This window comes from Phocoena sinus, chromosome 9 (assembly GCF_008692025.1).
Source record: "Phocoena sinus isolate mPhoSin1 chromosome 9, mPhoSin1.pri, whole genome shotgun sequence".
Classification (NCBI taxonomy): domain Eukaryota; kingdom Metazoa; phylum Chordata; class Mammalia; order Artiodactyla; family Phocoenidae; genus Phocoena; species Phocoena sinus.
In genome coordinates this window covers 93541765-93566662 of record NC_045771.1, presented here as the reverse complement: position 1 = coordinate 93566662, position 24898 = coordinate 93541765, and the positions used below count along the sequence as shown (strand labels likewise).

At 38.8% G+C, this 24898-nt stretch overlaps 1 protein-coding gene across 2 annotated transcripts in view; it reads right to left on the bottom strand.

Annotated features, from left to right (window-relative positions):
* The window catches only part of RALA (RAS like proto-oncogene A), a 76973-nt gene that overhangs the window by 26513 nt on the left and 25562 nt on the right, over positions 1 to 24898 (bottom strand). Inside the window, exon 2 of one of the 2 annotated variants that reach the window (XM_032643303.1) lies at positions 4912 to 4986. The exons of the other annotated variant lie outside the window; for it this stretch is intronic. The gene's annotated coding sequence lies outside the window, so the exon portion shown is untranslated. The remainder of the gene's footprint in view (positions 1 to 4911; positions 4987 to 24898) is intronic. 2 annotated transcript variants of the gene reach the window in all.

The window sequence follows — 24898 nt, the reverse complement described above, 5'->3', positions numbered from 1 at the left end:
TTTTAGATTGCACATATAAGTGAAATCATATGGTATTTATTGTTCTCTGTCTGACTTATTTCTCTTAGGATAATTCCCTCAAAGTCCATCCATGTCACAAAGGGCAAGATTTCATTTTTTAATGGCCGAATAATATTCCATTGTACATATATGCCACATTTTCTTCAACCATTAACATGCTGATGGACACTTAGGTTGTCTCCATGTCTTGGCCACTATAAATACTGCTACAATGACATGGGGGTACATATATCTTTTTGAGTTAGTGTGGATCATATGGGAGTTCTATTTTTAAAAAGTGATGTCCTAGAACAATACTATAAAATCTATTTGGTCATGGGTGGGCTTCAAGTTTTCAACCTTACTGTTTTTCTCCGCTTCACCCAGAAGCTAGACACCTACACCATGCTCACCATGTTGATTTAATCAAGTTATGCATTACCTGATATATTCTCCCTCTTTCCCTCCCATCCTCCATTAACAAATATACTGTGCCTTATTATGTAAGGCACAGTTCTAGGCACTGGGGTATGGAGTTGAATTCCATAGGCCTAGGTCCCTGCCCTCATATGTTTAGTTAACATGTACCCATACTGTACGGTTTCCTGTTGCCGCTATAACAAACACTATAAATTTACAGGGGCTTAAAACAACACAAAATTTATCATCCTGTTGTCAGAAGTCCAAAATGAATCTTAAGAGGCTAAAGTCAAGATGTCAGCAGGGTGGGTTCCTTCTGGACACCCCAGAGGAGAATCTGTTCCCTACCTGTCCCCCTTCTAGAGACTGGCTTTCCTTGGCCCCTGGTTGCAACACTATCATCTCTGCTTCCGTAGTCAGACCTCTCTCTGCCTCCCTCTTATAAGGAGACTTGTGATGAGGAGACTTGTGATTACATTTAAGGCCCACAAGGATAATCCAGAAAATCATCCCCCAATCCTTAATCACACCTGCACAGTCCCTTTTGCAATAGGAAGTAACATTCAAAGTTATGGGCATGAGGACATGGTTATCTTGCCGTCGGGGCGTTAATCGGCCTACCACACACGGGAGGAAGTGGGCCAAGGAGCTTCAGACCACAAATCTCCAACCCAAACTCTAGGCTCTCTATTTTAAACTTTATGAAAATTTCTAAGAAGTGATCAATCTAGCTCTCCAGTACTTAATAAGGAATACTCTACCAAGTAAGATCTCAAACACTCCCTGTCCACTAAAAACAATAAACCCAATGATCTTTATATTTCCAGAGTTCATTATTAACTTTTTTAGACTTTCATAATAAAGACACTTACTATTAGGCTGTAGTTTAATAAAACTAATAGCTGGCAGAAGTTCCTACTGAGAGATTCCTTGTTAATAAGGAGATAAATGGAGCATGCCTCTCCCCTCCAATTTGAATAGCGCATTAAAGGCTAGGATCACTGAAGTTCAGTTTCTGTCAAAGCATTATAAACCACTACTAAGCACAAGCAGGTAGAGGCCACAGTAGTGACTCATCCTTCAAAATGAAAAACAGTTCATATGGACAACGCTCAAATGACACTCCCTATCTGCATGAAGAATACCTGCTCAATAAAGGAACTTAGTATAAAATGAACAATTTTAGAAGAGTCAGAATATACCTGACCAAGAAAGCAAGATACACAATTCTATTCTGAAAGGGATTTGAGATATTTCAGTTTATTACTAGGCTCAGATACAGATAATATCACTGGCATATTTTTCCAACCATTTAAAGAACAGGTATTATTAATACTATTTAATGTTTTGCAACATAGAGAAAGCCTCCAAATTCTTTCTTGAGAGCTAGCTTAACATTGATGCAAAGTTCCTAACAAAGAGAGACTAAAGGGAAAACAGACTGACTGACCTATCATGTAAATATGGTGCAAAAATTCTAAATAAAAAATGTTAGAATCCAGCACATTAAAAGAATAAACCAAAGTAACCAGATGGGATTCAACCAGATATGCAAGAATGTCTTTATATTTTAGGAAGTCAATGTAATTCTTCATATTAATAGAAGAGAAAAGTCATAGATTACATGATCTGGAATGATATTTGATAAAATTCAAAGTCCACTGCTTATACCAATAATGATTTCATACTTAGGCCAAAGGAATCAACTGAAAAATTACTATAAACAAGAGAGTTCAAAGATAATGGTTATATAATCAACATATTATATAAAAAATAAATTTCTTTTCAAATAACCAGTTAGAATATATAATGGAAGGAAAGACTCAATTTACAACAAGACTCACAAAGAATACATAATTAAGAATAAAATTAACACGAACTGTAAGATATTCATGAAGACAATTCAATAATGATTGAAAGGGTGACTTTATGAAGATAAATGAAGGTAGATCCTGTTCTTGGGGACAAGAAGGTTGTATACTGGTAAAGGCACAAAACTCTGATAATAAGAAAGACTATTAATTTCTAACATATAAAAATCTCTTCACAATAAAAAAAATTTTTGACCACTGAGCCAAAAGACAAAGGACTTGACTTTGGAGTCATCTGATCTATTATCGCCTAGTTTTCTCTACCCTTAAATTTGTGAAGATAATTTCTGATGTTGAAAACTGGCTTTAACTTTTTCTTTAAAAGCAGGTTGATTTATATACAATAAAATCACCCTTATAATGAGTTTTGATAAAGGTATACAGTCATATAACACCACCACAATCAAGACACAGAATAGTTCCATCACCTCCAAAGGTTTCCCCTTACTCTTTGCAGTCAATCTCCTCCCATCACCCCATCCCATGGCAGCCACTGATCTGATTTCAGTGCCTATTGTTTTGCCTTTTCCAGAATGTTATATAAATGGATCATATTGTACATAGCCTTTGTGCCTGTTTCTTTTCACCTAGCTAAGGCTTTTGAGATATATTCATATAGTTACATGTATCAGTGGCACGTGCTTTTTTTTTTTTTTTTTTTTTACTGTTCACTAGTATTCCGTTGTCTGGAAATAGCATAATTTGTTTATCCATTCACATTTATTTGGGGTGTTTCCATTTTTACAATTTTATAAAGAAGCTATAAAGAGTCGTGTACTGGTCTTTCTATATATATATATATATATATATATATATATATATATATATATATGTTTTCATTTCTCTTGGATAAATACCTAAGGGTGAGACTGCTAAACTGTACAATAAGTGTGTGTTGAAATGTTTTTCGAAGTGGCTATACCTTTCTGTATTTCCACAATGAATGCGATTACCAGTCGCTCCACATCCTGGTACAGTCACAGCCACAGTCTTTTCATGCTAAGCGGTCTACTGGATGTGTAGTGGTATTACACTGTGGCTTTAATTTGCATTTTCCTAATGACTAATCACATTGGGCATCTTTTAGTGTGGTCATTTACCATCTATGTGTCTTGGAGTTCAAATCTTTTACCCATTTTTAAAAATTGGGTTTTTAAAAGTGAGTTTTAAGAGTTCTTTAGGTATTCTGGAATCAAATCCTTTATCAGAGACATACCTTGAAAATATTTTCCCCCAGTCTGTGGCTTATCTGTCCATTTTCTTAACAAGTTTTGTGAAGAGTAGAAGCTTTTGATTTTGATGAAGTGCAATTTATCAATTTTTTTTTTTATGTTTCAATGCTTTTGGGGGTCCTAATCTTTGACAAATTTTAAATGACGAAGAAGCTACTGTAATTTGAATATTTATAAACAAAACCTTACTATTTAGTTATTAATTATTAAAAATAGAAAATGGAAGGAAGTCCAGGTGAAACATAACTTGTAACTAACATCCTGAACTCTTAGAAGGTCCTCCTTTATTTCAAGATATGCAATCAGCTCAAAAGGATGAACAGTCAAAGCCAGAAAGTCCCCGAGGCAATGTTTTACTTCTAAAATGTAATAACTTAATATTTTCCAATTACCCAGACTTCACTGAATAAGGACAACACAAAATTATAACAGAGACTGAGCTAAAGAAAATAATGTTCTGTTTTAAGGGTACAATAGTTGAAAGCTGCTTAAAGATGGCTTAACAATTTGCCTGGTCTGCATAATAAAATTTATTTATATGACTTGCCAGACATGTTGTCAGACATCAAAGCACAGACTTTTAAAATCATGGGAAGGCTCAAATTACTTTTCCTCTTTGGGTCTCGGCTTGTTTGTAAAACTAAGTTTAAGATGAATAATTTAGCACATGGAAGATGTCTAAATACACATAGTAAGTACGGGTAATGTAAACATTCAGGCATCTTTTTAGAAGACCCTACCTTTATATGCAGCATATATGCAGTCCCCAGTCAGTGCAAAATTATTGATATTACCAGCAGCACAAAAGTAAAGCCCTCACCACAGTTAAAACTAGCAAAACATTTCTAGAACTCAGGAGGAAGTCATGACTAAACTGAGACTTGAAAGACAAAGCATTTTAACAGACCAGGTGAACCTGGGGGTGTTGGTGAGAGATGAAGGTGTAAGAAGTAAAAAGGGCCAGAAACAGACGTTTACATGCCAGCAATTGAGATTTTTTTTATCCTTAGAGCAAAGAGAATTACCAGGAGTTTTTAAGTGAGAGATTATGACTCAGAAGGCAGGAAGAGCAGCCGCAGGTTACAGAGCAATGGTGACTAGGGAGAAGATGGGGATGGATTTGAGACATTAAGAAAAAAGCATCAACCAAATCTGGGGACAGATTAGATATGAGGGGTGAAGGGACAATTCAAGCCAAAGTACCCAACTTCCTGGCTTGAGTGGATATGGGTTAGGAAAGGAAGAGGAACAAGCAGCATTTTTAGGACGGGTGGTGGTGAAAAGAGTTGGTGCAAGGAAATGATGGAAATCTACACCGATTTTTTAATGGATCAAAATATTTTAAAAGAAGAATCTAAGTATAGCCTAAGTATAAGCAGTTTTCTTACCCCAGTCACAGAGGTTCTGCTACCACACTATGACTTGACTTCAGCAGTGTTGAGAAATAAGCAACAGGGCGGAACCTGAAAGGTGGAAGATAAAAAGACTGATAAACTACTATTTATAGCTATTTTAACATTTTTCTTTGAACTCCTAAATGTGCTTTTAAAATAAGATTATATAGAAAAATATTTAATAATTATTAATTATAAAGAATATACATTTTGCTTCTGTATTCCTATGCTAACTATGGCAAGACACATAACAATAATCTTTTGAATTTTGAACCATGTGAGTCTTTTACCTATTTGAAAATTCAATACATGTTATTTACTGAACATACCAGCTACAAAATTGGATGAAGTAATATTCAAGCCTGAATTTAACAGTACTAAAAAAGTATGATTTATGTAATTTATACCTGCTTTAGAGTCTACTGCATCCAAGCTATAAATTAGGTGTATAAATACTGTTATTTTGAGTTTCTCTTATTGATATATTTATAAATCTGATATTGCCTGTGAAAACTCTGCTGATTTAAGAAGCAGAACCAGAAAAAAATAATTGAATTAACCATGCCTGGGGCTTCCTTGGTGGCGCAGTGGTTAAGAATCCGCCTGCCAGTGCAGGGGACATGGGTTCGAGCCCTGGTCTGGGAAAAGCCAACATGCCGCGGAGCAACTAAGCCCATGCGCCACAACTACTGAGCCTGCGCTCTAGAGCCCACGAGCCACAACTACTGAGCCTGCGCTCTAGAGCCCATGAGCCACAACTACTGAGCCCACGTGCCTAGACCCCATGCTCTGCAACAAGAGAAGCCACTGCAACGAAAAGCCCGCGCACCGCAAGGAAGACCCAACACAGCCAAAAATAAATAAAATAAAAAACAAACAAACAAAAAAAACCCATGCCTGAATGATCCAACTTAAAAATGAACAGGGCATTTCATTAACTGAATAAGACATATCAAACTACATATTAGAAGAAATACTGACAAAAAGTTTAACAGTAAACAGTCATTAGCAAATGAAATATTTTAAAAGAATCTAAGTATGGCCTCTGGTTTACATGAAGACATCTGTTAAATCCCATTTTGGGATGCACGTTTCATTTAAGTTAGCTCTCTCTTTGTATAGTGGCTTCCCTGATCTTTTGGTCTGCTTTTGGATTTCCTTTGTTTGTTTCTTATGCCCATATTCTGAGTCAACATATATTCATTAAGAGTCAGATACTGTGCTAGGCATTGGGGGGGGAGGGGGAGGGAAAAGGGTGGGTACACAGATGAGCAAGTCAAAATCCCTGACTTTGAGATCTTACAACAAAGTAAGAGAGATGTGGGGGAGGACGGTATTAAGTTGTAACACGCAAGTCTGCCTCCTGCATCCCTTTCCACTTAAGTCATGCTCTTTCTATGTTGTTTTGTTGATGTCATAGCTTCAATTTTTATTTTTTAATTTAATTTTAATTTAATCATCCTGTAGATGTAGAGCAGTCTATTTACCAACTCTTGTAATAAAAGACATCATAGCTGTTTGGAGTTCTTCTAAATTCTAAATGGATAACCATCTGTTTCTATATTTAAAATGCTTTTCATGAGGTAGATTTTAAGGAATTGTAATGAATGAACGGATTGTTTAAGGTTTATTAGACATATTGTCTGATGCTTTTCAAAAGTGCTATACAACTGTTCACGACATTCCTATTAGCAATGGGCATTCTTTTAAAAAATCTAATTATATGTTGGGGAAAAGATCTCATTTTTTCTAACTACGTCTTTGATTACATGATGAGGGTGACCATTTTTTCCATGTATTTATTTTGTGAATTGTTAATTCACATCCTTTACTAATCTGGCAATAGTATCTCATATTATACTTTTTATACTTTCATGTCACCATTGGCTAGGCTTTCTTTCCTCTTGCTTTCCCAGTCCACTGTAGCAGGTTTCTTCTGTTGCTGGGTAGATCTACTTCCCATGACAGATCTGGAGAGGTAACAGACTATGCTCACTGGCATTTTAGTGGATGGGCTTTACTTCAGGGTTCATGGGCAAGGAACAGGTTGACAAGGTAGGATCTTTCTCCAGATATCAAAATAAGGAGTGTACTCGCTGGAACACTAACTCTTGCATTAGGACGCCTAGTCCTCCTCAGGCTGAGAGTTTAAAAACAAGGTTGTTTTGAAAGTAGATTTCCAAAATTAGCATGGTAACCAATGTAGTGTAATCTTTGTATGGGCTGAGTGAGGGCAGCATATCCAGTGAGCTCTTGATATGTCCTCCTTTAATTACTACCATGTCCTATCATCTCTTCTGTTCTCTGTTGCTACTGACTCAAGCTTAGAGTATCTTCAGGACTCTAAGGGGAAAAATAGATGCCACGTGCAGTTTCCCTCGTGGGTATGCTGGGCTGGGGCTTCCTCCACCCTGGTTCAGCCATCAACGCCATCTGTTTTCAGTCTTCTGGAACCTGGAAGTGTCTGCTTTGCTGATGGTCACCCCATCTGTTCCCATTCTCAGTTATGGATTTACAAATTTCCGCCTCTAAGTTTTTTTCCTCTCTGTCATTTCACAGGGAGTCGGGGCTACAGAGGAGTAGGACACATTAATTTAGTCTATTGGCTTTCCCTGTAGACGAGTTAAAATCCAGAGCTGACTTGATTTGGAATGCCAAAATATTTCAGACTTAGAAACTATGAAAATCTCTATTAAAGAGATCTAATTTTAAAATTAGCCTCAGCTTTTTTGCACAGCAAAGGAAACCATTGACAAAATTAAAAGACAACCTACTGAATAGCAGAAAATATTTGCAAATGATATGACCGATAAGGGATTAATATCCAATATATATAAATAGCTCATACAACTCAATATAAACAGCTCATACAACTCAACATCAAAAAAAGCAAACAACCCAATTGAAAAAATGAGAAGAACTGAATAGACATTTTCCCAAAGATGAAATGCAGATGGCCAGGCACAGGCACATGAAAAGATGCTTCACATTGCTAATCATCAAGGAAATGCAAAACAAAACCATAATGACATCACCTCACACCTGTTAGAATGGCCATCATCAAAAAGACAACAAATAGAGGGACGAGAGGAAAATGGCTGAAGAGTAAGACGCGGAGATCACCTTCCTCCCCAGATACACCAGAAATACATCTACACGTGGAACAACTCCTACAGAACACCTACTGAACGCTGGCAGAAGACCTCAGACCTCCCAAAGGCAAGAAACTCCCCACGTACCTGGGTAGGGCAAAAGAAAAAATAAACAGAGACAAAAGGATAGGGATGGGACCCGCACCAGTGGGAGGGAGCTGTGAAGGAGGAAAGGTTTCCACACACTAGGAAGCCCCTTCGCGAGCGGAGACTGTGGGTGGCGGAGGGGGGGGAGCTTCGGAGCCGCGGAGGAGAGCACAGCAACAGCGGTGCGGAGGGCAAAGCGGAGAGATTCCCGCACAGAGGATCAGGGCCGACCGGCACTCACCAGCCCGAGAGGCATGTCTGCTCCCCCGCCGGGGCGGGCGGGGCTGGGAGCTGAGGCTCAGGCTTCGGTCGGAGCGCAGGGAGAGAACTGGGGTTGGCGGCGTGAACACTGCCTGCAGGGGGTTAGTGCGCCACGGCTAGCAGGGAGGGAGTCCGGGGAAAAGTCTGGAGCTGCCGAAGAGGCAAGAGACTGTTTCTTCCCTCTTTGTTTCCTGGTGCGCGAGGAGAGGGGATTAAGAGCGCTGCTTAAAGGAGCTCCAGAGACAGGCGCAAGCCGCGGCTAACAGCGTGGACACCAGAGATGAGCATGGGACGCTAAGGCTGCTGCTGCCGCCACCAAGAAGCCTGTGTGCGAGCACAGGTCACTCTCCACACCTGCCCTCCAGGGAGCCTGTGCAGCCCGCCACTGCCAGGGTCCCGGGATCCAGGAACAGCTTCCCCGGAAGAACGCACGGTGCGCCTCAGGCTCGTGCAACGTCACGCTGGCCTCTGCCGCCGCAGGCCCGCCCCGCACTCTGTGCCCCTCCCTCCCCGCGGCCTGAGTGAGCCGAAGCCCCCGAATCAGCGGCTCCTTTAACCCCGTCCTGTCTGAGCGAAGAACTGACGCCGTCCGGCGACCTACACGCAGAGGCGGGGCCAAATCCAAAGCTGAGCCCCGGCAGCTGTGAGAACAAGAGAAAGGGAAATCTCTCCCAGCAGCCTCAGAAGCAGCGGATTAAAGCTCCACAATCAACTTGATGTACCTGCATCTGTGGAATACATGAATAGACAACCAATCATCCCAAATTGAGGAGGTGGGCTTTGAGAGCAAGATTTATTATTTTTTCCCCTTTTCCTCTTTTTGTGAGTGTGTATGCGTATGCTTCTGTGTCAGATTTTGTCTGTATAGTTTGCTTCCACCATTTGTCCTCGGGTTCTATCCGTACGTTTTTGGTTTTTTAAAAAAATTTTTTTCTTAATAATTAATTTTAATTATTTTATTTTACTTTATCTTCTTTCTTTTCTTCCTTCCTTCCTTCCTTCCTTCCTTCTTCTAATTCATTCTACTTGTTCTCCCTTTTATTCTGAGCCATGTGGATGAAAGGCTCTTGGTGCTGCAGCCAGGAGTCAGTGCTGTGCCTCTGAGGTGGAAGAGCCAACTTCAGAACACTGGTCCCCAAGAGACCTCCCAGCTTCACATAATATCAAACAGCGAAAATCTCCCAGAGATCTCCATCTCAACACCAGCACCCAGCTTCACTCAACGACCAGCAAGCTACAGTGCTGGACACCCTATGCTAAACAACTAGCAAGACAGGAACACAACCACACCCATTAGCAGAGAGGCTGCCTAAAATCATAAGTCCACAGACACCCCAAAACACACCACCAGACGTGGACCTGCCCACCAGAAATACAAGATCCAGCCTCATCCACCAGAACACAAGCACTAGTCCCCTCCACCAGGAAGCCTACACAACCCACTGAACCAACCTTAGCCACTGGGGACAGACAACAGGAACTACAAACCTGCAGCCTGCAAAGAGGAGACCCCAAACACAGTAAGATAAGCAAAATGAGAAGACAGAAAAACACACAGCAGATGAAGGAGCAAGATAAAAACCCACCAGACCTAACAAATGAAGAGGAAATAGGCAGTCTACCTGAAAAAGAATTCAGAATAATGATAGTAAAGATGATCCAAAATCGTGGAAATAGAACAGACAAAATGCAAGAAACATTTAACAAGGACCTAGAAGAACTAAAGATGAAACAAACAATGATGAACAACACAATAAATGAAATGAAAAATACTCTAGATGGGATCAATAGCAGAATAACTGAGGCAGAAGAATGGATAAGTGACCTGTAACATAAAATAGTGGAAATAACTACTGCAGAGCAGAATAAAGAAGAAAGAATGAAAAGAACTGAGGACAGTCTCAGAGACCTCTGGGACAACATTAAATGCACCAACATTCAAATTATAGGGGTTCCAGAAGAAGAGAAAAAGAAAGGGACTGAGAAAATATTTGAAGAGATTATAGTTGAAAACTTCCCTAATATGGGAAGGGAAATAGCTAATCAAGTCCAAGAAGAACAGAGTCCCGTACAGGATAAATCCAAGGAGAAATACGCCAAGACACATATTAATCAAACTGTCAAAAATTAAATACAAAGAAAACATATTAAAAGCAGCAAGGGAAAAACAACAAATAACACACAAGGGAATCCCCATAAGGGTAACAGCTGATCTTTCAGCAGAAACTCTGCAAGCCAGAAGGGACTGGCAGGACATATCTAAAGTGATGAAGGAGAAAAACCCGCAACCAAGATTACTCTACCCAGCAAGGATCTCATTCAGATTTGATGGAGAAATTAAAACCTTTACAGACAAGCAAAAGCTGAGAGAGTTCAGCACGACCACACCAGCTTTACAACAAACGCTAAAGGAACTTCTCTAGGCAAGAAACACAAAAGAAGGAAAAGACCTACAATAACGAACCCAAAACAATTAAGAAAATGGGAATAGGAACATACATATCGATAATTACCTTAAATGTGAATGGACTAAATGCTCCCACCAAAAGACACAGATGACTGAATGGATACAAAAACACGACCCATATATATGCTGTCTACAAGAGACCCACTTCAGACCTAGAGACACATACAGACTGAAAGTAAGGGGATGGAAAAAGATATTCCATGCAAATGGAAATCAAAAGAAAGCTGGAGTAGCAATTCTCATAGCAGACAAAATAGACTTTAAAATAAAGACTATTAGAAGAGACAAAGAAGGACACTACATAATGATCAAGGGATTGATCCAAGAAGAAGATATAACAATTGTAAATATTTATGCACCCAACACAGGAGCACCTCAATACATAAGGCAAATACTAACAGCCATAAAAGGGGAAATCGAGAGTAACACGTTCATAGTAGGGGACTTTAACACCCCACTTTCACCAATGGACAGATCATCCAAAATGAAAATACATAAGGAAACACAAGCTTTAAATGATACATTAAACAAGATGACTTAATTGATATTTATAGGACATTCCATCCAAAAACAACAGAATACACATTTTTCTCAAGTGCTCATGGAATATTCTCCAGGATAGATCATATCTTGGGTCACGAATCAAACCTTGGTAAATTTAAGAAAATTGAAATTTTATCAAGTATCTTTTCTGACCACAACGCTATGAGACTAGATATCAATTACAGGAAAAGATCTGTAAAAAATACAAACACATGGAGGCTAAACAATACACTACTTAATAACGAAGTGATCACTGAAGAAATCAAAGAATACCTAGAAACAAATGACAATGGAGCCACGATGGCCCAAAACCTATGGGATGCAGCAAAAGCAGTTCTAAGAGGGAAGTTTATAGCAATACAATCCTACCTTAAGAAACAGGAATCATCTCAAATAAACAACCTAAACTTGCACCTAAAGCAATTAGAGAAAGAAGAACAAAAAACCCCCAAAGTTAGCAGAAGTAAAGAAATCATAAACATGAGATCAGAAATAAATGAAAAAGAAATGAAGGAAATGATAGCAAAGATCAATAAAAGTAAAAGCTGGTTCTTTGAGATGATAAACAAAATTGATAAACCACTAGCCAGACTCATAAAGAAAAAAAGGGAGAAGACTCAAATCAATAGAATTAGAAATGAAAAAGGAGAAGTAACAACTGACACTGCAGAAATACAAAAGATCATGAGATTACTACAAGCAACTCTATGCCAATAAAATGGACAACCTAAAGAAATGGACAAATTCTTAGAAATGCACAACCCGCCAAGACTGAATCAGGAAGAAATAGAAAATATGAACAGACCAATCACAAGCACTGAAATTGAGATTAAAAATCTTCCAACAAACAAAAGCCCAGGACCAGATGGCTTCACAGACCAATTCTATCAAACATTTAGAGAAGAGCTAACACCCATCCTTCTCAAACTCTTCCAAAATATAGCAGAGGAAGGAACACTCCCAAACTCATTCTACAAGGCCACCATCACCCTGACACCAAAAGCAGATAAAGATGTCACAAAGAAAGAAAACTACAGGCCAGTATCACTGATGAACATAGATGCAAACTTCCTCAACAAAATACTAGCAAACAGAATCCAACAGCACATTAAAAGGATCATACACCATGATCAAGTGGGGCTTATTCCAGGAATGCAAGAATTCTTCAATATACGCAAATCAATCAATGTGATACACCATATTAACAAATTGAAGGAGAAAAACCATATGATCATCTCAATAGATGCAGAGAAAGCTTTCGACAAAATTCAACCCCCATTTATGATAAAAACCCTGCAGAAAGTAGGCGTAGAGGGAACTTTCCTCAACATAATAAAGGCCATATATGACAAACCCACAGCCAACATCATCCTCAATGGTGAAAAACTGAAAGCATTTCCACTAAGATCAGGAACAAGACAAGGTTGCCCACTCTCACCACTCTTATTCAACATAGTTTTGGAAGTTTTAGCCACAGCAATCAGAGAAGAAAAGGAAATAAAAGGAATCTAAATCGCAAAAGAAGAAGTAAAGCTGTCACTGTTTGCAGATGACATGATACTATACATAGAGAATCCTAAAGATGCTACCAGAAAACTACTAGAGTTAATCAATGAATTTGGTAAAGTAGCAGGATACAAAATTAATGCACAGAAATCTCTGGCATTCCTATACACTAATGATGAAAAATCTGAAAGTGAAATCAAGAAAACACTCCCATTTACCATTGCAACAAAAAGAATAAAATATCTAGGAATAAACCTACCTAAAGAGACAAAAGACCTGTACGCAGAAAATTATAAGACACTGATGAAAGAAATTAAAGATGATACAAATAGATGGAGAGATATACCATGTTCTTGGATTGGAAGAATCAACATTGTGAAAATGACTCTACTACCCAAAGCAATCTACAGATTCAATGCAATCCCTATCAAACTACCACTGGCATTTTTCACAGAACTAGAACAAAAAATTTCACAATTTGTATGGAAACACAAAAGACCCCGAATAGCCAAAGCAATCTTGAGAACGAAAAACGGAGCTGGAGGAATCAGGCTCCCTGACTTCAGACTATACTACAAAGCTACAGTAATCAAGACAGTATGGTACTGGCACAAAAACAGATAGATCAATGGAACAGGATAGAAAGCCCAGAGATAAACCCATGCACATATGGTCACCTTATCTTTGATAAAGGAGGCAGGAATGTACAGTGGAGAAAGGACAGCCTCTTCAATAAGTGGTGCTGGGAAACCTGGACAGGTACCTGTAAAAGTATGAGATTAGATCACTCCCTAACACCATACACAAAAATAAGCTCAAAATGGATTAAAGACCTAAATGTAAGGCCAGACACTATCAAACTCTTAGAGGAAAACATAGGCAGAACACTCTATGACATAAATCACAGCAAGATCCTTTTTGACGCACCTCCTAGAGAAATGGAAATAAAAACAAAAATAAACAAATGGAACCTAATGAAACTTTGAAGCTTTTGCACAGCAAAGGAAACCATAAACAAGACCAAAAGACAACCCTCAGAATGGGAGAAAATATTTGCAAATGAAGCAACTGACAAAGGATTAATCTCCAAAATTTATAAGCAGCTCATGCAGCTCAATAACAAAAAAACAAAAAACCCAATCCAAAAATGGGCAGAAGACCTAAATAGACATTTCTCCAAAGAAGATATACAGACTGCCAACAAACACATGAAAGAATGCTCAACATCATTAATCGTTAGAGAAATGCAAATCAAAACTACAATGAGATATCATATCACACCAGTCAGAATGGCCATCATCAAAAAATCTAGAAACAATACATGCTGGAGAGGGTGTGGAAAAAAGGGAACACTCTTGCACTCCTGGTGGGAATGTGAATAGGTACAGCCACTATGGAGAACAGTATGGAGGTTCCTTAAAAAACTACAAATAGAACTACCATATGACCCAGCAATCCCACTACTGGGCATATACCCTGAGAAAACCATAATTAAAAAAGAGTCATGTACCAAAATGTTCATTGCAGCTCTATTTACAGTAGCCCGGAGATGGAAACAACCTAAGTGTCCATCATTGGATGAATGGATAAAGAAGATGTGGCACATATATACAATGGAATATTACTCAGCCATAAAAAGAAACAAAATTGAGCTATTTGTAATGAGGTGGCTGGACCTAGAGTGAAGTAAGTCAGAAAGAGAAATACTGTATGCTAACACATATATATGGAATTTAAGAAAAAAAATGTGTCATGAAGAACCTAGGGGTAAGACAGGAATAAAGACACAGACCTAGTAGAGAATAGACTTGAGGATATGGGGAGGGGGAAGGGTAAGCTGTGACAAAGCGAGACAGAGGCATGGACATATATACACTACGAAACGTAAGGTAGATAGCTAGTGGGAAGCAGCCGCATAGCACAGGGAGATCAGCTCAGTGCTTTGTGACCGCCTGTAGGGGTGGGATAGGGAGGGTGGGAGAGAGGGAGATCCAAGAGGGAAGAGATATGGGAACATATGTATATATATAACTGATTCACTTTGTTATAAAGCAGAAACTAACACACCATTGTAAAGCAATTATACTCCAATAAAGATGTAAAAAGGAAAGACAACAAATAAATGTTAGTGAGGATGTGGAGAAAAGGAAACCCTTGTACCTTGTTGGTGAGAATGTAAACTGGTGCAGCTACTATGGAAAACAGTACAAAGGTTTCTCAAAAAAACTAAAAATAGAACTACCATATGACCAAACAATTCCACTCCTGGGTATATATCCAAATAAAAACAAAATACTAATTTGAAAAGATACATGCACCCCAATATTCATAGCAACATTATTTACAATCGCCAACATACAGAAGCAACCTACACACACATTGGAATATTACTCAACCATAAAAAAGAACGAAATCTTGCCATTGCAGCAACATGGATCGACGTGGGGAGCATTATGCTAAGTGAAGTCAGACAGAGAAAGATAAATACTGTAAAAACAAAACAAAACAAAAACAACGAACTAGTGAATATAACAAAAAGAAGCAGACTCACAGATATAGAGAAGTAGTGGTTACCAGTGGGGAGAGGGAAGGGGGAGGGGTAATATAGGGGTAGGGGAATAAGAGATAGAAGTATTAGGTATAAAGTAAGCTATAAGGACATATTGTACAACACAGGGAATATAGTATTTTAGAATAACTATAAATGGAGTATGACCTTTAAAAATTGTGAATCACTACATTGTATACTTGTAACTTATTTAATACTGTACAGCAACTATACTTCAATTTAAAAAAACAGCCTGAGTTTTAAAGAATACAATTTATTCAGTACCAGTTATGAGAATAAATCCGTTTCCTGATGTCAACCGAAGGAAAATGCACAACCTTAAAGTTGCATGTTATGTTTTATTTGGGGACCTTCCTGAGGATGACAGCCCAGGAGACAGCCTCTTAGCTCTGAGGAACTGTTCCAAAGAGGCAAGGGAGGATATACAGGAGTTTTTGCTGGGGGGAAAAAACAACAACTGCTAATCACAAAAACCAGACATCTCAAGTTAATGATTTTGGTGCTTTTCTATGTATGGGAAGATGCAAGAGTCTGGGCTCACTGAAATTATTCCTTAGACATGCACCTTAGCTATCTAGGGCCAGTATCGTGTTTTTCTCCACCCTGAATTCCTCTCAGGGCGCACCGTCGGGGTGGCCACAGCGGCTGACAGCTTGATGGTGGGCAACTGTCTACCAGGATGGCAATCTTTGTTTACTGAAATGACAGGCAACTCTTTTCTGTCCCCACTGATACGGGTGACCAAAGAATCACAAATAAGGAAGCAGCTAGGACTAGGCAATATCTGGCATAAAAAGGAGTTAAGAGTGAGGCACAAGTGGGAGAGAAGAGAAAGGAGAGCCAGTAGTGTTCGTTGCTATAGAGAAGGGTTGAAATGATTTATCTTTAATGTTTTCTTTACAGCATTGGGACTGGTTAGCTAAAACTCAATTTATAAGGGAACATATTGATCAGTCATGGCCCTGCAAATTAAGCACTGAAACCACTTTAACAAACCAGGAATTTAAGGCTAAAGTTTAACTCCACAGCAACAAAGAAAAATTCCCTTTGTACCAATTAAGCTTTACTACAGCTCTTTCACAGACGACCTGCTGAGTTTCTACTTTGTGGAATTGTGGCTGAACAGCCAATCCTTTTTTTTTTTTTTAACATCTTTATTGGGGTATAATTGCTTTACAATGGTGTGTTAGTTTCTGCTTTATAACAAAGTGAATCAGTTATACATACACATATGTTTCCATATCTCTTCCCTCTTGCATCTCCCTCCCTCCCACTCCCACTAATTTTCCTATCCCACCCCTACAGGCGGTCACAAAGCACCGAGCTGATATCCCTGTGCTATGGCGGCTGCTTCCCACTAGCTATCTACCTTACGTTTGGTAGCCAATTCTTTTTAAAGGAATAAAAAGGAGCTCCTCCAGAAAGAAAATATAAACTAGTAACCTTTGAAATTGTGACTTGCTATGCATGGCACCCCGTACCACTCCAGTCAGGTTAACCTGTTATGTACTGTAAGATGCTCACTGTTAAGTATGGCATAGCAAATATACAGAAAATATCATTTTAAATTAAAAACCTCCTCTGACAATGAATATATTATCTGAACTTACATTTAATGACAACTTGAATATTATCAATTAAACTCTCCATTGCAAACTTGTTTACCAAGGGTTCACTTCCAAGGGCTATGCTGAATGCTGCTGAATAGTCCGAATCTTACGGTTAGTGTTGATCACCACGCCATGCACGCATGCATGGGACTTGAGCTCCCTCCCCCCTCAACAAGTTTTCATGATCCTAAAAGTAACATGTGCTCATCGTATATAATGTGGAGAGTAAGGAGAAGAGGGGAAAAGTCACCTGTGTCGTCCTATCAACCACTGTTAATATTTTTGAATTTTTATCTTCTTCTAGGACTAACTTATACAAAGCATTCAACCAGTCATATGGTTCAAGAAACTGGAGAAAAATTCTGAGGAGAGCAGAAAAGAAGAGAAAAAAGGAGATTTAAAAAATCATAATACCTGGAGATGGGACAAAAACATTGGAGGAAAATAAATAATATTTTCATTTATTGAGATACTTTTTCAACTACTGATTATCTCATGAAACTCTCAAGGCTTCTCTATAACTATTATCCACATTTTACAGGTGAAAAAATTGAGCCACACAGAGCTTTTTAAAAGGTGCCCCAAATCACACTGCTGACGTGGAGCCAGGATTTTAAAAAATCCAGATCCTAAGTGTTTACCACCTAAACTTTACTACCACTATGGAAGAAAATGGTTAAGAATGAGCTTTTTTACAAGGCTTAGGGCACAGATGGCTTTAGACGCAATTTCTTTTAAACATAAAAAGATAATTCTCAAGGGTGGCACAGAAAGGCTACACAAATCATTTTATTTAAGTAATAACACCCTAAATGGGAAAAGAATTTGAAAAAATAAGAAAAAAGAATAGATACATGTATATGTGTAACTGAATCACCTGAAACTAACACCCTAAATGGGAAAAGAATTTGAAAAAAGAATTTGAAAAAAGAATAGATACGTGTATGTGTATAACTGAATCACCTGAAACTAATACAACATTGTTAATCAACAATACTCCAATATAAAATAAAAAGTTAAAAAAACAGTCAGTGGTACTGAAAGAGCAATAGTCATACCAAAAGAAGCCATATTATAATTGCATTTATGAACACAGAAATTTCATAAAATACAAACACCTGAATCTTACTTCTTAATAAAAGAATAATTCATTAGAGTTAAATGTGTTTTATCCCAGGAATACAGTAATAACTTAATATTAAGAATGCTATAAAATAGGGCTTCCCTGGTGGCGCAGTGGTTGAGAGTCCGCCTGCCGATGCAGGGGACACGGGTTCGTGCCCCGGTCCGGGAAGATCCCACATGCCGCGGAATGGCTGGGCCCATGAGCCATGGCCGCTGAGCCTGCGCGTCCGGAGCCTGTGCTCCGCAACGGGAGAGGCCACAGCAGTGAGAGGCCCGCGTACCCCCCAAAAAAAAAAAAAAGAATGTTATAAAATAATACAATCACATGATTAGGCCCAATGAGAAAAGCGATATAATCAACAAAAGAGAAAAGAAAAAGGCATCAGAAAAATTCAATACTCCCTCCTGATAAAAATCTAAGTTAGACACCAGAGGCTGCCTGCTGTTCGTGTATATACGTACTTCTAATGAAATGCTTCACAGATTTGAGAGCCATTCTTGTACACGAGCCACACTAAACTTCTCTGTGTTTTAAAAAAGTATATATGCCACTAAAGCAAGCGCATTTCATGTGTAGGGAATGCAAATTAGAGAGACGGTGATAGCGGGAGGAAGAAAAATAGCTCTGAATTCTCTTTTCTGGGTTTTAATATTCTTGTCCATGGCTGCCAATGAATGAAGCGAAAAATTCTGCTCATAATTTTGGGCTTATCTAGCACCTACTTACCCAGAGATTTCAAAACACTGGTTAATAATAAAAGCACAACACACAAGTTAACATCAGCAAAGGGAGATAGCTACTGTTCAAAGAAACTGCTCCCATTTTCTCTCGGCTACATTAAAATTATGAATCATGTAGGTAAGCTGCATTGTGAGTCATGGTAAGTTAATACTGAACTGTAGCCAGCTTACTACTGTTCATTCTCTTCTTCATGAAAAGGCAAAAGTGTATTTAAGAAGTACAAAATTCTAAGTTTAAGTTATGTGAAACATAATGTGAAGTTACAAACTAGGAGAGGAAAAAAAGACTGGAATTCCGTAAAAATCATGAAAACATCTTGTAGCACCTAGATTTTTCTTCCCAAGATTGAGTACTGATAAATCTTAATATGAGATTTGATCATATCTTAAAGTTAAAAATGACAGTAATTTGTAGAGTCATAAAACTAAAGTTTCAGTTCATGACCAGACAACGGACTACACAGAAAACATACAAGTCTGTATTAAAAACAAAACAAAACTTCTACGGTAAAAGAAAAATGACCTGAAGGGAAGATCTTCTCCACAGGTGGTTTTAAGCAGGAATTCCGATTCATTGGTCTAAGACGGGGACAGTGTCTATGTATTTTGTAAAAAGCTGCCTAGATAATCCTAATTGCATCCTGGTTAGGAATCATCACTCTGTATGTATATCTATAAAGTTGAACCATATCAAACTGCCAACATGAGATTTCCTTTTTTACATACAAAAAAAGCAATTTCATATGATTCACCTAATAGAAAGTGGCCAAGGATTAAAAACAGCGAACACTTACTGAATGCTGCATGACTTTGTACCAGGCACTAAGTTCTTTATACCTGTTGTTGAAAGTCTGATAACACCAGGCAACAGGTGGGCAGAAATAAACCTAGACTCTGTATGGGGAGGTGAGGGGGACAGAGAGGCAGCTGAGAAAGAGGAGGAGCTGAATCAGGGGTGATGCCATAGGGCAAATTATTGTTATGCTTGGGATAAAGACCACTGGGGGTCACAGATGGATTGATGGTGGCAGAAGAGATTGGAGAACGTTAATTTAAAACAAGTTCCGCATTTAGCAATTTATGCGGTCAAGGAAGGGACCACCCTTCTGAGTAATTTCCAACAAGTCTTTAACTGCAGGAAAACGGATTAGAACGCAAGTCCTATTCCTCTGAGAGGGGGAGGTGTTGGGGGTGGGGGTGGAGAGAAAGGGAGTGCGCTCTCTCTTTAAGGAGCTTTCTGAGTACAGTCATGGCTCGTCAGGAATGGTCAGGAATCGTAGGCTGGGCAGCAGCCCCATGCACGAGGAAACCTCCAATCTTCTCAAACTGTATCACTAAACACCCCAATCATACCTCTAAAATTAAAACATTAAACATGCGTACCTAAATTCAAACCAGTGGTTAGAAGCACAGTTGTAATATCTCAATATCATTTAAGGTTACAGGCTTCAGCTAATATAGAGGACAACTTCATGATCAAAGAGAGAACATTTGGAAGGTCCAGGCCCCAGAGAAAGTGAGATTTTCCTCGAGACCTCATCCAATACAATATCCTTTGGTATACTAGTCTATTTCTTCCAATTTTACATGTGATACGATTTTAACAAGTTACTTTCATTTTTACCTAAAAGTTTTACCGCAAGATATTTTTTAAAGTCAGGTAAATATAATGCAACTGAAGAACCACAGAAGTCTTAATAATAACCCAGCCCTCTTATTTTTCAGATGAGGAAACAAGGGCTTGAGAAGAGTTAAGTCATTTGCCAGAAATTCAACAGAAACTTGTGGTAGAGTTAAAACTGGAACTGACCCAGGATGGTATGATCCAGCAGATTCTACGTATCTGTGCCAGTGTAGTTAGACCAGATGTGAAATCACAGTGTACTAGCAAATGACTTTTGAAGCAAATACCCCTTACCCACTCTGTTTTGCTCTATCCCCAAATCCAGGGTTCAGTTCAAGGGATGGGCTGAGCATGTTTGCTCTCCTTACTAACTGGTACCCACTTGTCAGTCTCCACACCCACCAACCCACCATACTGGAGGGCCGTTCAACTAATGGAGTCAGTTTAACTTCAGTGTGATCAAGTAGTTTTATGTTACGCCAGGTGTTCAAAAATGTGGTCTTGGTTACGCAGTGACAGGTGCTGAATGAAGACAAAGAGACCTGTTACAACAGACTCTCTGTAACAACAAAGCATTCATAAATCACCTTCTTTCCTTTTTGGGTTCTTGCTGTCATCAAGAATCAGTAGTGGCCTCACAGAGGTTATATATACAGTTATGGTTATAACTAACCAAATTAGTGAACCTTAACTCTAAAGGTTTGAAAGGAAAAGAAAAAAAAATTAAAGCTCTTACATGCTATTTTATAAGATTTCTTATTGAGAAACAGCCAGCATGAACAGATGAGGCCTGTATTTGTTTAATTCCAGCAGACTAAATTCTTAGGCCTAAATATAGTTGTCATTCTCATAAAGCCAAGAAATACAGGCAAGAAAATTCAAGTAGTTCTGAACTATGAATTGCTAGTTATATTTTGGTTGACAGGATGCAGCTATAATGTACAAAGCATGAGAACAAATTTAAGATATCAGAATAGAGGTTTTGATATTGCCGTGCCCCCCCAAAGCTATATACATACGAACTAAAATACCAAAGGGACTGACATGAATCCCCTTATTATTAACACTGCCTGCCTTTTATATAAGCACCACCTACCACAATAAAAAGTAAAATCAGTTTGACATGGCTTACTTAAAATTCTTCAGACTCCATATTGCTCTTGGGTTAAAATTTAAATTCCTTAATACTGTCTACCTATGTTATCTGCCCCTTTACTACGCTTGTCCCTTAAACCTTATATACCTCAATCCTGATGCATTTTTCAAACTCCACTAACGAAATATGTGTAGACAATTTGGGGAAGTTTGGATTAAATGATAACAGGTAAAGTGGATTTGTGGGTAGTTGAACAACGTGGTACCAAGGAAGGTTAATAGACTCTATAGGAACTGGCATAACATATTAATGACTTGAATATAGAAATAAAAGCTATGGTTGAAATGAGTTTAGTCATCACAACATTTTCTGGATGCTATGTTCAGACCCACACATCTGTTTTCAAATAGGAATAATAAACTGCAATTACAACATGAAGAAAAGATTAAGGAATGGGAAAAGAAAAACTCTGGCTATCAAAAGTTTATCTAACTACTGTGTTAGTCTATATACTTTTTAGAATTTTATTTGTAACAGCTTTGAGGTATAACGTAATAAACCGCACATATTCAAAAGTCTGCCCCATTATAATCCCCTCTCTTCCACTCCCTCGCCAATACATCAGTCTGCTTTCTGTATCTATAAATAAGTTAGCATTTTCTAGAGTTTCTAGAATTATGTAATATGTACTCTATCTGGCTTCTTTCTCAGCATAATTTCGAGATGCATCCCTGTTGCTGCTGTATCAAGAGCTCATTTCTTGCACTGTTGCACAGTATTCCATTGTATGGATACACTACACTGTTTATCCATTCACCTGCTGATGGACATGTGAATTTAGTTTTTGACATCTGTTGACAAAGGTGCAAAAGGCAATGCAGAAAAGAAGTGTCTGTCAACAATGATACTGGGACAACTAGATATCCATATGCTAAAAAAATGAACTTAGATCCATAACTTGCACCATATACGAAAATTAAGTCAAAATGGACCATTCTTATATATAAAACCTAAAACTACAAAACTTCAAGAAGAAAGCATAGAGTTAGGCATATGATCTTGAGTTAGACAATTTTCTTAGATATAATACCAGAAGCAAAATCCAGAAGAACTGGTACTAAACTACACTACCTCAAGTACTAGTTTTTTTGTTTTTTTTCTGTCTGGGTAATTTGGATCAGTACCAGTTTAGTTCTGTTGTTTAAATTTTTTTTCTTGTGTGTTTAAAAGCAAGGCATGCTTGTGATGACTGTAAACCGACTAATTTGGATTGCTGAAGCTGGTTCTGCTCTGGAGAGGAGTGGGGTTTTTCTTCCTTTTCTTGATTTTGGGGGGAAGGAGGAGTATGGGGTTTGTTTTTATTTATTTATTTATTTTTTAAACGATTGGACATGGGCTTCCCTGGTGGCGCAGTGGTTGAAAATCTGCCTGCTAATGCAGGGGACACGGGTTCGAGCCCTGGTCTGGGAAGATCCCATATGCCGCGGAGCAACTAGGCCCGTGAGCCACAACTACTGAGCCTGCGCATCTGGAGCCTGTGCTCCGCAACAAGAGAGGCCGCTATAGTGAAGAGGCCCGCGCATCATGATGAAGAGTGGCCCCCGCCTTCCGCAACTAGAGAAAGCCCTCACACAGAAACGAAAACCCAACACAACCAAAAATAAATATAAAAATAAATAAAGATTACTATAAAAAAACCCAAAAACGATTGGACAGCCTTTAAGAGGAGGACAGATAGATTCCACATTCCACATCCTAGATCTACTTTAGAAAACGTGTTCTCCACCTGGCGCTCTTAGAAAGAAGTATAGGAAACGTTGTATGTAACACCGTCCTTTTTTTTTTTTTTTTTTTGCGGTACGCGGGCCTCTCACTGTTGTGGCCTCTCCCATTGCGGAGCACAGGCTCCGGACGCGCAGGCTCAGCGGCCATGGCTCACGGGCGCAGCTGCTCCGCGGCATGTCTTCCCGGACCGGGGCACGAACCCGTGTCCCCTGCATTGGCAGGCGGACTCTCAACCACGGCGCCACCGGGGAAGCCCACACTGTCTTTTTTGAAAGTTGCCTCTTCTCCCCACCCTCGAGTAGGTCCAATATTTGATGAAACTCATGAAAACTGGTGAAACTTGACTAGCCTCTTTTCTAGGACGCATTCTCTATGTGACTTTCAAGAAAATGTCTGCCATTTGATGATTTTTTTAAGTTAATTTCTAACTTCTTCCACCAATAAATGAAGAAAAATATTGCGCCTTTTGAAATACATCAAATCGATTAAGTTAATAATTTTTAAAATTTTCCCTGTCAAAAAGAAAATGGAAGGTAAGCCACAGACTGGGAGAAAATTTTTAGAATTTAAGACTAAAATTACTGAGGAAAAGAGAAAGACGATTTTGGCTCACTGGCAGGATCTCAAAAATGAAATAAACTGTCTGCAAGCTCCCATCAAACAACTGAAACAGAGAAAGAAAGGGAGGTGGTAGAGACTGAGCTGATTAAATTTAAATTCCTTCTTAATCTATAAATACACATTTTAGCTATTTCTAGGATGACCGATTTAATCATATGTGATATCATATTAAATCAATGGTGAAAGAAGTTCTTGATCCATACAACTCAATAAAAACGTCTTCAGTTAAAACATTTTGGCTTAATAGGGTGACGTAAACGTGTAAGGAAAGAATGCTACCTAAACAGAACCTTTTTTTGGGGGGGGGGCACGCCACTCTGCATGTTCCACTGACCAGGGATCAAACCTGCGTCCCCTGCATTGGAAGCACAGTCTTAACCACTGGACCGCCAGGGAAGTCCCTAAACAGAACCTCTTCTGTGTAGCATTCCCAGCCTTCCGACTGCTATCCAGGCCTGGGTAGGTAACTCCTCGTTGGTTCCAGAGCATTTTGGACAAAACTTCTTCCAGTGCTTCTCATCACATTAATTATTGGGAGCTTTTCAGTAGCGAAGAGCTTCCCCCCTCCCCCAATTCTATAATCCCACCATTTAGCACAGGATCTAGCAGATAACTAGTATATACCTACACATTTGAAAAAGAAATTAAACTCTTCAAAATGACTTTGGAGAACAGGTAATCGGTATTGATAAAATTCTGAGGCATTCCTGGAGGAAGAATAGGAACCCCAGTTAAGAATTGTTGATTGGGCTTCCCTGGTGGTGCAGTGGTTCAGAGTCTGCCTGCCAATGCAG